General features: G+C 31.0%; 1 long non-coding RNA gene across 1 annotated transcript; it reads right to left on the reverse strand.

The window, feature by feature from the left end:
- Nucleotides 1-1,001: 1,001 nt before the first annotated feature.
- On the reverse strand, nucleotides 1,002-10,331 carry LOC148783566 (uncharacterized). The gene is made up of 2 exons (XR_016051854.1): nucleotides 9,592-10,331; nucleotides 1,002-1,422 (listed from the first exon to the last, which is right to left on the reverse strand). It is a non-coding gene; the product is annotated as an uncharacterized LOC148783566 (long non-coding RNA).
- Nucleotides 10,332-11,060: the final 729 nt, after the last annotated feature.

The following is an 11,060-nucleotide window of genomic DNA, read 5'->3' on the forward strand; positions in this document are numbered from 1 at the left end:
AAAAATAGATTCTCAAGCCATCCTAATAAATTTTCACTCTAAAAATACATCTTATGACAAAAGTTGGAGCTGCATCTTACTTTGATTGTTTAAGGTTGCAATATTATACAAACCACACCCTTTTTCTAAATGACAAAGGCTTCTAGTTGTCGGCCGTCTCACCTATTCATATGAGTCTTCCTTTCAAAATCTATCATAGAGATGGATTTTGGATTAAAAAATTTAGGGGTTGACAATCTATACCATAGTGAACATGATTAAAAAATAATAGTTTTTAAAAGGAAAAATTTTATATAAATTTACAACTTTAACTATAGAATTAAGATTGCACCTAAGAAATCCAATGGAGAAGGCTATTTTAATGTTGGAAAATCCCCTAGTTCATAATATCAACATTGAGATGTATAGATGTGGAAAAAAAGGATTTCGAGTCCCAAAAATAGTGCATCTTGCAACATACTATATGGACAATCAATTTTTAAGATTTTCATGTATTTATGGATCTACTTGATTTGAACCATTTTTAGAGTTTAAAAATTTATACATCCTAAGAATTTTTGACACTATGTATCTTATGATAAGATTTGGAGGTGTGCCTTGCTTTGGTTGCTCAAGTTTGCAACATCATGCAAACTACACTATTTTTTAAATAAAAATAATAATTATTGACATATTTTTTGTGTGACCACCTCCTTTTAATATCCATCTTTAACATGGATGGTAGTTACATTAGGGGATGCACATGTAGAAGTGTGTCCCCAGACATACTCTACACTTTTCTATAATTTAAAGGAAAATATTTATTATAAGGTTGCAACGTTTTGAACTATTTTTAAAATTTTAAATTTTACAATTAGATAAAAATGGAAGTTGTGATTGTTAGAATTTTTTGTTTGAAAAATGCTTAAGTATATTTCAAAACAACACTTTGGTTTAATTGTATTTTCCTAAAATGCCTTTGTAGATAGAGAAAGATGTGGGTTTGAGTCCCACATTGAAGATGAGAGAGTTTATTGAGTTGCATTTAAGAGCACGAATTTCCATACAATATACTCTAAGCATAAAGGAGAGAGAAGGAGTATGTGCGGAGCACTCGATGTGTGCAATGTGCACATGCGTGTGTGAGGGCGAAGGAGTGGGCACAAGGGCACTTGATGGCGTACCTGCACACTCGCATCATCTCATGAGGCACCCATTGCTCGAGCACGTGTGCAGGTCTAGCTCGTGGCTCGTTATTTTTTTGTGAGCCCAGCTCGTAAAGGGATCAAACGGTCATCTAGCTGTTAACACGTGTAGGATATCTAACGGTCATCTAGCCGTTGATGAGATGGAGGCGAAGGCATCCAACTGTCATCTAGCTCTTGACACATGTGGGATATCTAATGGTCATCTAGCCGTTGATGAGATGAAGTCGAAAGGAGGCTGTAACAGCAGCCATCAAGAGAGTTAGAGTGCATATAACTTGTAGTTGTTGATGGTATATGTAATCATCACTACAAGTGAGTTAAGGGTCTGCATGTAATTGGTGGTGCATGTAACCACCACTACAGTTAATGAGCAGCCACCTTATAGTTCTATATAATGGGGCCTCTATCCCATATGAGATACACACTTAGAACAACTTTTTAGCCTCTCTCAATAATTTTATGTAATTCTAGCAAGCAAACCAGTGTGCTAAACTCTCTTTCTTCTCAATTTTCTCTCTTTCTCTCTCTAATACATCAAGACTCTGATGTCTATTGTGTGGAGTCTAAACTCGGGTATATAAAGCTTAGGAACATTGTAAAATACCTCTGTTTTCTTGTATCCTGATGACAAATTTCCCTTCTTATACATATCAAGTACTTTATTGAATGAAGAAAATATCATTTTGAGATAGTGCTCATGCGTGCCCAAAACAAGAAGAGTTCGAGAATCTAATTTTCGAAATCATACCATTTTTTCCTCCCATATCACCTAACCAAACTCCAACAATTCAAAACGATAATTTATGAGTGAAAGAAAGGAGAGTGTCATGACTTTTTTAAAGGTCAGGAATCACGACTTTACCCAACTCAAACGCTTCAACGGTTTGAATTTCAAGAGATAGCAGCAAAATGTTCTCTTTTTGCTTACCACTCTCAAAGTGGCTTACAAGCATGTTCTCTCTCAAGTATATGAGTTGCAGCTTGTAGCCAATAACCTTAAAGATTGTGGTATTTCTTTAGATGAATATTTTTTAGTAATATCTATAGTTCATAAGTTAACCCCATCTTAGAGAGAGTACCAAAAAAAGATGAAACACAAGACAGTTGATATTGATTTGATTCAACTTCAAAGATCTTTTTGAATTGAAGAAAAGAATAGACTTAGGGAAAAGAAAGATGAATCAATTAATTTTCACTCTAAGGCAAACCTTGTTGAGCAAAAATCAAGTGCACCTTTTAATATGAAACATTTCTTTTCTAAGGTCCATAATGTAAATTATAAAAAATAAAAATCTATTGCCAACAAAAATAAAAAGAAAGTCACTTGTTATGTATGTGGAAAACCGGGATACCCTTTAAGAAAGTGTCGAACCAAAAAGGGCTAAAAAGACCTAGAGACCAAGTGAACTTGTCAAATGATGAAAAATTTGTAGCAATGGTCACTGAAGTAAACATGATCGATAAAGACAGTGGGTCGTGGGTCAATACCGGTATTACCATTCATGTGTCTAACAATCGAGATATGTTTAAGACTTTTGAACCAGTGGGTGATAGTAATTCAGTTCAACTTGGAACCCAAGATATGATAAATAGGCTTGGAAAGGGGATCATGGAACTAAAATTTCGTTCGGGTAAGGTACTCACCTTAGAAAATATGTACTAAGTACTGGACATGAGAAAAAACCTTGTTTCAGTATGTATCTTGAACAAGAAGGGCTTTAAAATAGTCATTGGGTCTGACAAACTCATCTTGACAAAAAATTGTGCATTTGTTGGCAAGGGGTACTTATATGATGGGATGTTCAAGTTTGATCTTGTTAATGAAATGAATAAGTCTTATGCGTATATTATTAAGGCTTGTAATGTATGACATGGTAGATTAGGATATGTTAATTATGTTTTTATTAAATCTTTGATTAAATTATGATTGATTTCAAATTGTAATAAATTAACTAAAGAAAAATGTGAAATATGTGTACAAGTTAAAATAACTAGAAAATCATTTCCTTCAATTGAAAGAAATAGTGAATTGCTAGGACTTATACATAGTGATGTATTACACATAGTGATGTATGCGATTTAATTAATGTTCTTACTAGATGTGGTAAAAGATATTTTATTACCTTTATTGATGATTTTTCTAGATTTTGTTATGTTTATTTGCTTAAACATAAAGATGAGGCTTTTGAAAAATTTAAAGTTTTTAAAGCAGAAATTAAAAATCAACTTAGTAAGAAACTCAAAATTATTTGAAGTAATAGAGGAGGATAATATTTATCAAATGACTTTAATGAATTTTATGAAAATAATGACATTATTCATCAAGTAACTGCTCCTTATACCCCTCAACAAAATGGACTAATAGCAAGGAAAAATAAAACTTTAGTTGAAATGGTAAATGCAATGTTTATTTCTTCTTCTTTGCCATTAAATTGTGGGGTGAAGCTTTATTATCTGCATGCTTTATTTCGAATAGAATTCCATATAAAAAGAGTGATAGGGCCTCTTATGAGCATTGGTTTGATAAAAAACCTTCTTTGAATTTTATTTCTTGCATATGTTAGAATTCCATATCCTAAAATAAATAAATTGGGTCCTAGAACATCTAAATGTATTTTTGTGAGATATTTTCAAAATAGCAAAGCTTATAGATTTGTAGATCTAAATTCCAACACAATAATTGAATCTAAAGCTGCTGAATTTTCACTTGTAAAAGTGAATTGAAAGAATCATGTAGCCTGCAAAATGAAAATAATCATGAAATGATGAATATGTTGATGTAGAACATGTAAAAAATAATGATGATAAAATAATAGAACCAAGAAGAAGTAAGAGAATTAGATGTGATCCATCTTACAACTTTGGCCATGAATTTTAGATTTATCTTGTTGAGGATAATAAAAATAAAATTTTGAATTCATTAGCTATAGTATCAAATATGGAGGAAGATCCTACATCTCTAAATGAAGCTATGGCATCTCAAGATGCAATTTTTTGGAAAGAAGCTATTAATAATGAAATGGATTGCATAATAGCTAATAAAACTTGGAAATTAGTAGATCTTCTATCTAGTTCTAAACCCATTGGTTGTAAATGGATTTTCAAAAGAAAAATGAATTTTGATGGTTCTATTAATAAATATAAAGCAATATTAGTTGCTAAAGGTTTTAAACAAAAAAAAGTATTGATTATTTTGAGACATGCACCTATAGCAAGAATTGCTACCATTAGATTGCTCTTAGCAATAGCCTCTATCAATCATTTAGTCATTCATCAAATGGATGTGCAAATTACTTTTTTAAATGGTGACTTAGATGAAAAAATATAAATGAAACAATCCGAAGGGTTTGTAATGTCAGATCATGATAATAAAGGTTGTAAATTTGTTAAATTACTTTATGGACTAAAACAATACCTAAATAATATCATAAAACATTTGATAATGTGTTGATGTCAAATGGATTTAAGAGAAATGAGGTCGATAAATGTGTGTAAAGTAAAAAAATAAACTCTTTATGTGCCATAATTTGTTTATATGTAGATGTCATGCTTATTTTTTGCTCTAATCTATAAATTGTGGAGGAAACTAAAAAGTTCCTCGCATTTAACTTTGATATGAAGGACTTAGGAGAGGCTGATATGATACTTGGCATTAAAATAGTGAGAAATGAAAAAATATTAATCTTGATTCAATCTCACTACATTGAGAAAATGCTTAATAAATTTGAACATAGTGATAGTAAGCCAGTCTCTACCCCTATAGATCATCATATTAAGTTAAAGAAAAATAACGAATGGTGTATATCTCAACTTGAATATGCTAGGATAATTGGTAGTTTAATGTATGCAATGATTAGTACAAGGGCTGACATTGCATATGCAGTTGACAAACTTAGTTGATATACAAGTTGTCTAAATAAAAAGCCTTAGGATGTTATATCTCGAGTATTAAGATATTTGAAATGAACTATCAATTATGATATAAAATATACAGGTTATCCCGGAGTGTTGGAAGGGCATAGTGATGATAACTGGAATAATGAAATCTCATATTCACTATCAAAATCGAATGGATATTTATATTAGCAGGTGGTGCAATATCATAAGGGTCAAATAAACAAACGTGTATTTCATATTCTACTATGGAGTATGAAATTATTGCTCTAGACTCTATCGGTAAAGAGGCCGAATGACTAAAGAATTTGTTAAATGACATTCCCATATGGTCAAAACCAATATACAATAACAATATATTGTGATAATCAAGCTACTACACATGTTGCGAGAATACATAACTCCATTAAAATATTAATTGAGGATGGCATGATTAGTGTATAATATGTAAGATCAAAGAAAATTTTGGCAGATCCTTTGACTAAAAAGCCTTGCAAGGGATGACATTAGTAAGATGTCAAAACGAATGGGGCAAGAGTCCATTGAGTAACCATCTGCAGTGGGAACCCAACTTAGATTTTTATAACCTCAAAATTCTAGGTTCAATGTAGTAAAAACGAACTGTACATACTGTTAGTTTGGTTAGTAGACGACAAAATATAAAAAGCACACATTCATAGAAAATCCATAAGGTGGATAAGTCTAGTGATGACCTGTATATCAAGTTGGTTTTATTATACTTTCCTAAAATGCCTTTGTAAATAGACGAATATGTGGGTTTGAGTCTAACATTGAAGAGGAGAGAGTTCGTTGAGCTGTATTTAAGAGCATGCATCCTCATGCAATATACTCTAAGTACAAAGGAGATAGAAGGTGCATGTGTGGAGAAGGGGCATGTGAGGAGGATCCAACAGTCATCTAGCTATTGATGCAAGTGAGACATCCAACGGTCATCTAGTCGTTAATGAGATGGAGGCAAAATGAGATTGTAACAGCAGCCATCAAAGAGAGTTAAAATGCATGTAACTTGTTGTTGTTGATGGTACATATAACCATCACTACAAATGAGTTAAGGGGCTGCATGGTGCATGTAACTACCACTATAGTTCATGAGCGGCCATCTTATAGCTCTATATAATGGGGCCTCTATCACATACGAGATCCACACTTAGATCAATTTTTTAGCTTCTCTCAATAAACCATTCTCTGCAATTTCAGCAAGCAAACCAGTGGGCTAAACTCTCTCTCTCTACTCGATTTTCTCTTTTTCTCTTTCTAATACATCATGATTCTGGTGTCTATTGTGTGGATTCTAAGCTCGGATGCATAGAGCTTAGGAACATTGTAAAAGACCTCTCTGTTTTCATGTATCCCGATGACAAATTGGCCTTCTTATACACATCAAATACTCTATCGAAGAGGAGCAAATATCATCTTGAGATAACTCTCTTGAGTGCCCAAGAACAAGAAGATTTCAAGCTTCCAATTTTTGAAATCATATCATTTTTTGCCCCCATATTAGCCAACCAAACTCCAACAATGCCTTAACTATTTAATGTTGCAACCTTATGCAAGCCGCAATCTAATTTAAACCTCATCTCTTAAATATATTGGTGGGATCACGCGCATTGCGAGTAGAAATGAAATAAGAAATCACATAAATAATTACGTAAATATGTAATCAAGAGTATGTAGATATGTTTCAAGGATTTTTGTAAATAATTTTGTAAATATGCGATGGAATAGTATATTGATAGGTGTCAAGAGATCACCTAAATAATTACATGATTTACTAACGAGAAAGTGCATTACATGTAAAACATATTCATAATATATATTTATAATTCTAACTATATTTACATAATTTTTTTAATATTCATTATAATATTACCATCACATTCCAGTGTTGATTCTGATATTACTATAAAAACAGTTAACGATAATAATTTAAATAATTACCTTAGCTTTAAATTAATTATAATAAATCCATATAATTTATTACTTTAATATATTAATAATATTTAATTCTAATTTTAATAATTCTATGTAAATTTCATAATTATAATTAATGAAACTATACTTATTATTGTCACAATACATGAATTACTACATTAATATTAATAAAATTGTAATAAAAATTAATAAATATTTGAAATATTTATAATTAAAAATATATAATTTTGATATTCACGAAAAAATCATAATTAATTTGTTATTACTTTATTAGTAATATGTTATAACTATTAAAGACATCCTCGTGCTAAATTGGTTTATTAATTTTTTTTTTAATTATAAATTTTAATATATAACTATATTTAAAATCACCTTTAATTTTAAAGAATTTTTGTTGTAAAAGTATGGTCATAAACTTTGTATATTTTAAAATAAACATTAAAAAATAACATGTATTTGGCATTTTATTTTGTAAAAGATGCCCTTTTTATTACATACTTTATCCATTTGTGAATGGACCGATGCTTTGGATATAAATGCCATGTATAAATGCTTTAATTCTAAATATCATTTTATCTACAATTTTCAAACTTTAGAGTTCAAGATTATCCTAAAAAAAAAAATGTAGAGTTCAAGATCTATTTCAACTCGGAAGGGAGTTAATTATAATATTTTCCTTTCAAATTAGAAACTTGGAAGGGAGTTAAAGGATTTAGAACTTTCTATTAATGTTAACTTTAACTTGGAACATTGTAGGAGACTAATGGTAAGTACACTTGAATTCACCTTAAAAAATAATAATAATAATTAAAAAAAAAAAGTGATATCGAACTATTTTTTCCACATTGAATATTTTCAACTTTCCTCTCTTTCAAGCTTCACAAATATATTTACTTCACCACTTGAAGGAGACTAATGGTAAGTACACTTGAATTCACATTTAAAAAAAAAGGTATCCAACTATTTTTGCCACATTGAATATTTTCAACTTTCCACTTTTCAAGTTTCACAAATATATTTACTTCACCACTTGAAAATTAATAGCTCAGGTTTGAAAATGGTTATCAATGAATTACTGCATTAATATTAATAAAAATGTAATAAAAATAAATACATATTAGAATATTTATAATTATAAACATATAATTATGATGTTCATGAAAAAATCATAATTACTTTGTTATTACTTTATTAGTAATATGTTATAACTATAAAAAATTTCTCAAGTTAAATTGATTTATTAATTCTTTTTATTTTTAAGTGTAAATTTTAATATATAATTATATTTAATATCACCTATAATTTCAAATAATTTAAGTATTTAAAAATAGGAGAAAATTACGTAAATATCCGTTATATTTTTTGTTACTATGAAAATACCTGAAACTTTATGTTATTATAGAGATGTCTATTTTTTAACTTCATAACATTTTGTCTAAAAAAAAAAGAAATTGTCAATTTTCGGTTTTTGAAAGACATAAATTTTTTTCATTTAGGTTAAATTATATATATTTATTTTTAAAACTCTCGATTACAAACCATATTTTTGCAAATGGGCTCTCGCTCTCTTTTGATGAAGAGCCTCCCTTGTGTTTGGACTTATGAGAATGATTTGGGTACAATGATATTTGATTGGGGAATTCGATTTAGAGCAGGTGTTAGCGGCAGCTTCCGAGGTCTTTCAGTTTTTGAGTTAATGAAAACATTCTTCCACATGGATATACTTATGTTACAAACAAATGATATATGGCACATATACGAGCATCGGAAACGCTTACTCCAGCGTTATATATGGCACACATAAGTATCGATATACTTATGTTACAAACACATGATATACAGCACAAATACGAGCATCGGAAACGCTAACTCCAGCTCATATATGGCACATATACGAGTATCCGAAATGCCAACTCCAGCATCAGCCTTAATGAGCATGTCCATATATCATTAAAAGGAGTGTTTTAAAAAACGGAAGGGGAAGTGGACATGAAAAAGGGCAAGTGGGCATAGGAAATGACTCCGCGTCAGCCATCATTAAAAGAAAGGGAAAGTGGGCATGAACATGCTTATAGATCATTAAAAAATATATATATATATATATATGACGGAAAAGTGGGATTTTGAGTGAGATTAAGGAATTTGATGGTAAAATTTTGACAAGTCTAATTTCCAAAGGGTTAGACATGGTAGCATGGGCATTGTGTAGAAACTTGCTAAAAACTCAAAACTCGGCGAAGTCCCTCACACTCCCTCGTTGACGAGTAAGTTCATAACTCATACTCCCTCGTTGACGAGTAAGAAGTTCATAACTGAAAGAGCAAGGAGTTCATAACCAAAACAAGAAGGCACCAAAATCAAGAAATTCATAACCAAAAGAGCAAGAAGTTCATAACCAAAACAGGAAGACACCAAAATTCAAGGAGAAAGCAACAATAAACGAAGAAGTTTACACAACAAAACCCAAAGATCATAAGAGCCAACATCCAACATGGTGAAACAAAAAAAATTACAAAAAGAGCACTAAGATGGAGCAATGAAGGAGAAAGAATCCCACCTTTGAGGTAAATCTATTGTATCTCTCCACAGAACTGCTGCTCTTCCCTGTTCCTTTTGTCCGGTGCCGATTCTTCTGTCCAGGGCTCCGCCATGATTTCGAAAGTCAAAATCCCATCTGAGAAACTCACATTGTTGAAAGCAAGCGAAAAATCAGAGGATTGAGTATCAGCAGGAACAACCAACTCCGCCATCGCTAGCTGTTCTGCTCTTAAACAAAGAGAAAGAAGAAGAGAATGACATTGCAGCCGCCTATAAAATTATTCCACAATCAATATCTATGATTCTATTGTCGATAAGCCCATTCCAATCCTCTTTGTGGAAATCCGATATGTATTGGATGAAGCTTTCTGATTCTATTGTCGATAAGCCCATTCCAATCCTCTTTGTGGAAGTCCGATATGTATTGGAGGAAGCATTCTGATAAATATTGGGACATGGCAGCTAGAGTCGTAACAATTTGCTCTTTCTATTTTTTTTGGTTCTTTTAATATTTTGGGAATAAAGCTACACTCTCTCCTTCCTTAATAGTAAAAACACCCTATAATGGCTGATTTTGTTCCCAATTGAGATCACTGTATGTAGTCTGAACCAATTTCTCCAGAAATGCTGGATTCTTTATTGTGATCGCCCCACGCTTTTTGAAAAATCGAACGTTTTAACTTAAATGCTTTTGTTGCTCAAAACACAGATTGGGCTCAACAACAAGAAGAAAATGAGATAGAGAGTAAAGGGTGGGTGAGAAGTAGAGAGATTCAAAAATAATATATATATGTAAATTCGGTTTTTGCAAAAACCGAAAATCGGTAGTTTTGTTTTTTTTTAAAAAAAAATAGTAAGAACTTGAAAAAACAGACACCTATGTAATAAGAGAAAGTTTAAGATATTTTTATAATAACAAAAATATAACTAATATTTATGTAATTTTTCTTTTATATATATATATATATATATGGGGAAAAGTTTATATAGAGCCTCGGCTCTAAACAATCAAAATTTTTTTGATGCCCAAATATCTTCAAATTTATCATCTTGACATCAAGAAGCATGGACATGAGAAAAAAAATAGATTCAAGTTTTGGAAATAGTGTATTTTGTAACGCATTTTTGAACTGTCAATTTTCAAGATTTTCTTAAATCTGTCGCTCTACACTATTTTTGAAGTTTTAAACTTTATAAATGAATATAAAAAAATATTTTAAGGCTATCACAAAGATTTCCAATATTAAAACGAAATTTCTCGATACCATTTGAAGGTAGGCTCTAATTTGGTTGTTTAGAGCCTAGGCTCTATACAAACCGCACCCATGTATAATTGTATATGACGGTCACAAGTACTTACAACCATCCAATGTGAAATCTGATAGTTGGGTGCGTCACAAAGTTCGAAAAAATTTGAACTTTGAGCTTAGTCGATGAAATAAATGCAACCACCCAATTTCACATCCAATGGTCAACATTAATTGTGAC

Source organism: Amborella trichopoda, chromosome 1 (genome assembly GCF_054954075.1).
Source record: "Amborella trichopoda isolate Santa Cruz 75 chromosome 1, AtrichopodaSantaCruz75HAP2 v2.0, whole genome shotgun sequence".
NCBI lineage: Eukaryota > Viridiplantae > Streptophyta > Magnoliopsida > Amborellales > Amborellaceae > Amborella > Amborella trichopoda.